Source organism: Nicotiana tabacum, chromosome 22 (assembly GCF_000715075.1).
Source record: "Nicotiana tabacum cultivar K326 chromosome 22, ASM71507v2, whole genome shotgun sequence".
NCBI classification, from domain to species: domain Eukaryota; kingdom Viridiplantae; phylum Streptophyta; class Magnoliopsida; order Solanales; family Solanaceae; genus Nicotiana; species Nicotiana tabacum.
Window position 1 is genome coordinate 210138757 of NC_134101.1, and position 6844 is coordinate 210145600.

The window sequence follows — 6844 nt, forward strand, 5'->3', positions numbered from 1 at the left end:
ACCCGAAATTCTCTAAATCTCCCATAGCTATCCCAATTCCCATTCAGTTATAGCATAATTGAGATTTTGGATATAATTGCGTTTGTTGCAGAAGAATTGTAGAAGATTTAGTCGTTTTTGATTTATGAAATCAGAAAAAATGTTGAAACACAAGGTATCGCAAAAACAGAGTCGCTAAATTTTGAATCGAAACAACCGATAATATTAATGTGTGATTTGCGTAGTTAAATATCTGGAAGAATATTTAATTCCCCAATATTAGCGCGCCTAAATAAGGAAGCCTACAGCTACAATGATTCCTTATTTAATGAATTGTCTATATTTTGTAGAAATACTATTAGCATGACGAGTAATATGCAAAATATGAACATATTTAGTAATATAGAGCTCCACTAAGCCTAACCTTAGTTCCTCTTCCCTCTATGCAGCTGACCCCACCCCTTTCCTCTCTTGGACAAAATTTCAACTTGCTTTCACTACGAAATGAGAATGGTTTCACCATTTTTCAGCAGAGTCTTCATTCTCTCTCTTGCATATTAAATGAAAAGCCGAAAACTTTGGCATCGAAGTTGACCAAATCGTTGTATCTCTGAAGGAAGAGGATGATTTTGTTGATCTTCTTTCTGACACATTTTTGGACAGATCTTGAACGAGCATTTTGAATTTTAAATGGATCTTTCAATTCCCGCTTCCAAATCCTAGTCTTCTCCTATAAATACTCCTAAAACCTTCAACTGAATCATTTTGGGGAATCAGGGTGTGATAGACAACTTTACTACAATCGAAATCTCTATTATTTTCATAAAAAAAATATTTTGAAAAGTTAGCTCTCTGGGGTCTCTCGATTCAGTTCGCTCAAACTAGTTTTAGATTCGATCTCGTTAGTAGATCTGAAGTTGCTCAAGCTCCCGTTCACTGCCCACAAAAAGGTCTGATCTTAGTCTTTTTCCAGCTTCTTTACTTCCTGTTGAAAAGCTATTGCTTGCCCTCCTTATACGAACTATTTTCAGTGTTTAATACATGCTCCATGTTTGTTTATGGGAAATATTTTCTACTTTATCTCGCTGTCTGTTTTAGTTTGTGAATAGATAAGCATGCTTAAGTTTCGTGCTTAACCGCCAAGCTAAAAATCTGTTTTAAAAGTCATAGTATCTTGGAGAAATTCTGTTAGTTTGACCAAAATATGTACTTGAATGTTTATAAGACTTGCCCTATTAGAGATGGTGATTTGTAATTTTGTAACTTTGGAGATCTTTTATTTTACTTTAAAATGTCTAATAATCGTGATAATAAGGAGAGTTGATTCCTACCTTTATTATGAATATGTATTTGAGTGGAAACTCAGTTCCATTGAGGTGATAGACGTCATGTTCATTAGGATTTCACTCTAGAAACTCTTAGCAGCTGCCTTTTGTATAACACCTAAGTCTGGTTTTGAAATTTGTTGGGATAAAATGATGTCTTCGTATTTAATTAGTGAATTGAACACTTTCACAATCATCACCTCAACTTAGGACTTAAGCTTTTAGTTTAATAACTAGATACCTTACCTGTAGATATTAAACATCTTTTAAAAACAAATTAAATTGGTTACCAACACATACTACTGTGGTTAAATGAGAAATGCTAGAATGCCTTTAACATATATTCATTTACATGCTCTGTTTGTTCATCATTGCTGATTACTTGTTAGATCTAACTTACTTTACATTATAAAGTATGGCAGTAATCATCCATGAGCTTAAATACCATGCTTTAGGTTTATTTTCTTGTTAAGTTTATTCTATATATTTGATTCCGACCCCCTCTAATATCCTTTCTTTCTATTTCTTTGCATTTCATAAACATCGGAGCCGCAAGGAGTTCCAATGCGGGACTCGACGCCGCTACCTCGCCAAGATTGCACACCCTCATCTTTTACAACTTTTACATCGTCTAGGCAGCAAAAATACAGAAGATAAAATCTTCTGGGGAGCCGATATGGCTCTTAACCATTTCATTCTACTTCATTTAAACTGCTATTGCTATTCATATTTTGTTTTTCAGTTGTGTTAAACCTGGACATGTTATGCAGTAACTAACTTTCATTTGGCTATTTATGAAGTAATTGCCTCTAGTTGATAATAGATACACTGACTTAATTTACACGGTACACACAATAGAATGTTTTATCTATTTAGAAGTTTAAAAGCAGTTTGTTCCCACGATAACGTTCACTTCCTTGCTTTACTTCATGCCTGTATTAGCATCCCATTATTGCACTTGATTTCACTACTTCCAGGTTTTCTTCCAATATATCAGGACAAATCACAAAGCAATATTTGACTGAATGATGTTCGGCTAAAAACTACATATATTTACCCATTGTTACCTTATATTCTAATACTTTGAATCGTCTTTTGAATATTATTAACTGTGTAGGAATAAAGGGCTTTGAAAATAAAGAGATTTGGAGCAAAATTAAATAAAACGGTGAAGAAAAAGGAAGGAAAATAAAATAATAAAAGGGAGGGGGGAGGGACACCCTTTAGGTTTTGTCCCCCAAGTGGAAGACAAAAGAATAAGGTATAAGAATGCAAATCACAAACGCAGCAAGAAGGAATTGCAAAATCGTCACTGCTTTCTGAGCCAGCGCCAACGCTGGTCTAGATGCTCGAAGCGGGGACTTGTCCTATTTCGTTCGGGACTTAGTTATTTCGGTCCTGCACGGTCTCAACTCGTATAAAAGGGGTCCTAAACCTATTTTGGAGAGGAAGAACGTTTTTGAGAGGAACTTTTGACCAAGGAAGAGCACAGAGCCGCCGTGGAGGTCGGATTTCATCTTTTCTTCCACCAAATTTAATAATTTTTATGTTTCTTTGTATAAATTATTATTTGGCTACCATGTCTATGTGGAGTTAAACTTCACGTTCTAGGGTTGTGGTTCTTTCATGACTATTGTTATTCGAATATTGATTTTGACTTCTTAGTTTATCATATTGGTTTATTTATTCAATCTCGCGCTTAATTATTTAATTGCTTGATCATCAATTGAATACTATCTACGAATCAAGAGTTGAACTCAAAAGTGGGAATTCTAGATTGCATATAGAATTGAGTAGAGCAAGTTCTTGAATCCGGGCATCGGGGAATGGATTCGCGATTAGGATAGATATATATCTAATTGCCTTGCTTGGTTGATATACAGGAATTATAAATGCGTTCTTGCTGATTCTAACTTCATAGACATATAGGTGTTAGGTTAGCTTGAATAGGCAAGTAAGAACTCGACAGATTCTTATGAGCAATATTAACCTTGTCAACCAATAAACTAGATAAATTAGTTAGTCAATTCAATTGAAAAATACAATAGGAGTGTTAGATAGCTCATGACCCTAAATCGTTTTCATTACATTAATATCATAAAAATCTTCTTTTTCCTTGTTCAGAGTTCACCATTTATTTTCCTTTATTTTGATTAGTTTAGAACCGAATATTTCTAGGTTTAATTCTTGTTTAGATAATTAGGATAGTCTATTTTAGTTAATAGTTAATCACAAGTCCTCGTGAGTTCGACATCTGACTTTTAATAACTTTATTACTTGACGATCGCGTATACTTGCGTGTGTGTTTGGCCGCAACAAGTTTTTGGCGTCGTTGTCGGGATTTAGAAATTAACTATTTTTCTATATTAAACTTTTACTTTTATTTTTACAAGTTTTTTTTCTTCTTTTTGTAAATATTTTATCTTATAACTATTTAACGTTTCTCTAGTGTGTTTCTAGTTCTCTCAACATGACATCTGGGAATGAAGTATCCGGAGGTAAGGTTATTGATGAAGACGCTTGGTTGATGGAAGACTTTTATGGCCCGTCTTTTTGGGCTTGTCATGCCCTGAACTCTGGGAGGTCTGAATTTGAATATGAGAGTAAAGGTTGATATTGGGACGAATATTCTCGATTGAGCGAATAAACGGAACTGCGCTGTCTTTTAACAACGTCGGTGTGTGATTGGTCTAAGGAGAGAGATGAGCTTGCACATAAAATTAATAATTTTGGCTTGGCTATTCATAAATTGGATGCAGATTTGAGTGCAAAGGTTGATGCGTATAACGCCCAACAATTTAATAATGAGTTGTGTGAAGCTGAAAAAAATCTTCTAGACTAAATTAAGGAGCTAAAACGAGAATACCAATCGTTAGATCATGTTTTTCTTGAGGATGCCAATATTGAGAAGAATACTCTAGAGTCATATCAGGGAGTAGATAACATTACTTTGGGAGACTTGAGTGTGTGTATATATGAGAATGTAAATAGTAGTACAATGCATGAGTTAGGACGCATTAGACCCCATTCCAATTATTTTTTCACATTGTGTTTAGACAGTAAGATAGTAATCAAGCCATTTGAGCCTCTGAGGGAGTCAAAGGGTGAGTATGAGAGTGCCTATACTCTTGAATTTGTTGTGCCAAAAAGCAAAAATTACATTCCTTATCTAAAGACCGAGAAGTACAGAGTGAAAAATTTATTACTTGGTTTGGTTATCTTTGTAGCCCCACCAAAAGAGCATAGCAGAAAACTGGAACCCCCGTGAGGGGTACAATTCATAAGTTCAAGGTGGAGGAAAAAGAGTCTATGTCGTGCCGTGACATTAAATCAGGCGCTTGTTGGGAGGCAACCCATCTTTACTGCTTTCTTTTAATTTTGTTTTTTTTCTTTCTTATTTTTCTATTATTTTTGTAGTGTTGTTTTATTTTGTAGGATTATGAGCATAGGAAGAAATCCATTGGAAGTGTGCAAAAGTGACCTAGTCAATAGGAACTAGTGTGAGGTATCCGCACAAAGGACCATCCTTGGGAGAAGTCTGATTATCCCGTAAGCTGCTATTGCTTCGGCCTTTGGCCTTTCAGAGAGTTTCTTGTTTACCCTTGTTATTTTTGTTTTATTTGTGCATCGGGAACATTGCATTCTTTTAAGTGTGGGGTGTGAGAATTCTTTTAGATAATTATTAGTAGTATGTTAGTAAAAATATTAATTTTTTTTTAATTTTAGCTTCTTATTTTTGTTTTTGTAGTTGTGTAGTAATTTAGTAGTAGTTCTAGTAGCTTAATTTTTTATTCTTTTTTAAATGTGAAAAATCCGAAAAATCGGAAAAAAAGAATTTTTTTTTTTTACTTTTCCCGACAATGGATCTCCTAGAAAGTTTTCTTGTGGGATTAAAATCAAACCAAAAACATAAAAAAAAAATTAAAAATAGAAAAACACAAAATATGTCTTTTAGCTTTCTTTAGGTAGTAATAATCCCCTGTGATTTTTCTTTGTGCCTCGGTTCTTTTCCGTGGGATGTAGTTTGAACCGGTGATATTTTTTCCTTTTAGAGTAGATTAGGAATTTAGGGAATAAAAGGAGGACGAATAAACCTAGGCGCCCTTGACTTGTTTGATAGTAGCATATTTAGGCTTTGGCATGTGTAGTATCTTTCCTATATCTTGAAATTGTCTATGATGCTTGTACATATTAGATATCATGTTATTGACGCCTATGTCTCATTCACTTGACTTATGTTCACTTTGTTCTTAATACTTAATATCTCGTGGCTTTGTGAATACATGCATTAGTTGAGAGTCGGAATATGACCGTCCTTAGTGAGTCGTGTGCCATGTGGTGATGTTTTTGTATAGTCCATGTATTGTACTTGTGTCTAGAACTTGTCCGGTATGTGAGTTGAAGCAAAATTTTAGGTGATGCTCGGTTTGAAAAATGATTTTAGGCTTTCTTTGACTTATATTTTTGAGCTTTATTGATTTTCACAGATAAAATATATCCCTAATTAACTCTTTTGAAACTATAAACATTTATTTGACACCCACATTACGAGCCTATACTCTTTTTGATCTTAATTGATATTTTTGATCCTTTTACCTCTTAAAGCACTTTAATTGTGAAATGAGCGCTCAAAGAAATAAGAAGGGACTAAGTGTGGGGTGACTTTTGAGTGAAACCAATGAAAGGAAGAAAGGTGCACTTGTTTTGTAACGAAATACACCACTACCGAAAATTGAAAAAGAAAATATAAGAAGAAAAAAATGCAGATGAATTAATATCTTGTTTTTGCTAGTGGAGTGTAAATGACGATAGTGCTTAAATAAAAAGGGAATATTTTTGGGGATAATATTGTTTGTGAAATTGAAGTTGGGATTGAAGAATTTGCGCTTAAAGTTGATTGTGTAATGTGTTAAAGTGCTTAGGAGGGTAAGTCACTATTCCTAAAATATATCATACCCGTCCCTTAGCCCACATTACAACCATGAAAAGTCCTAATTGGTTTTAGATCGAGCGAGCCTATATTAGTAGTGATTTACATTACGGGCAAGCCTATGGTACTGATTGCATGCATATGACTTTTTTTGTGAGGGTGAGTGATTTTTTTGATATATATGAGTCCTTAAAATATATTTGAGCATTTGATTTAAGTGTGTGGAATTACCTTACTCTTTTGTTCTTGTTGTGAAAGTACATGGTTTCACGAGGGATAGGTAACATTATTAGACTTCTCTACGATATTGAGTGTTCAAGCCATGAGTGCATTGTGACATTGAATCGTTTTTTGAGCTAGGATTGTTATGAGCATGTTGTCTTTGTTTGAATATTTTTGAAGTTTGGCATAAGAAAAATGGAAGTGTATGTGATTGCATATGCTAAGGTTTTATTTTTGCTATCAACCATGGTCATTGGTGTAGTGTGCTTCAAATGTGTAAATCTAAAATGCTCAAGAATAGTGTGAATTGGTGGTTGACTCGAGGACGAGCAACGTTTAAGTGTGGGGTGGTGATGTTCGGCCAAAATACTATACATATATTTACCCA

At 34.3% G+C, this 6844-nt stretch overlaps 1 long non-coding RNA gene across 1 annotated transcript; it reads left to right on the plus strand.

Moving 5' to 3' along the window:
• Positions 1 to 565: 565 nt before the first annotated feature.
• Positions 566 to 2976, plus strand: LOC142176684 (uncharacterized). Its single transcript, XR_012705414.1, has 2 exons — positions 566 to 929; positions 2422 to 2976. It is a non-coding gene; the product is annotated as an uncharacterized LOC142176684 (long non-coding RNA).
• The last annotated feature ends 3868 nt before the right edge of the window (positions 2977 to 6844 follow it).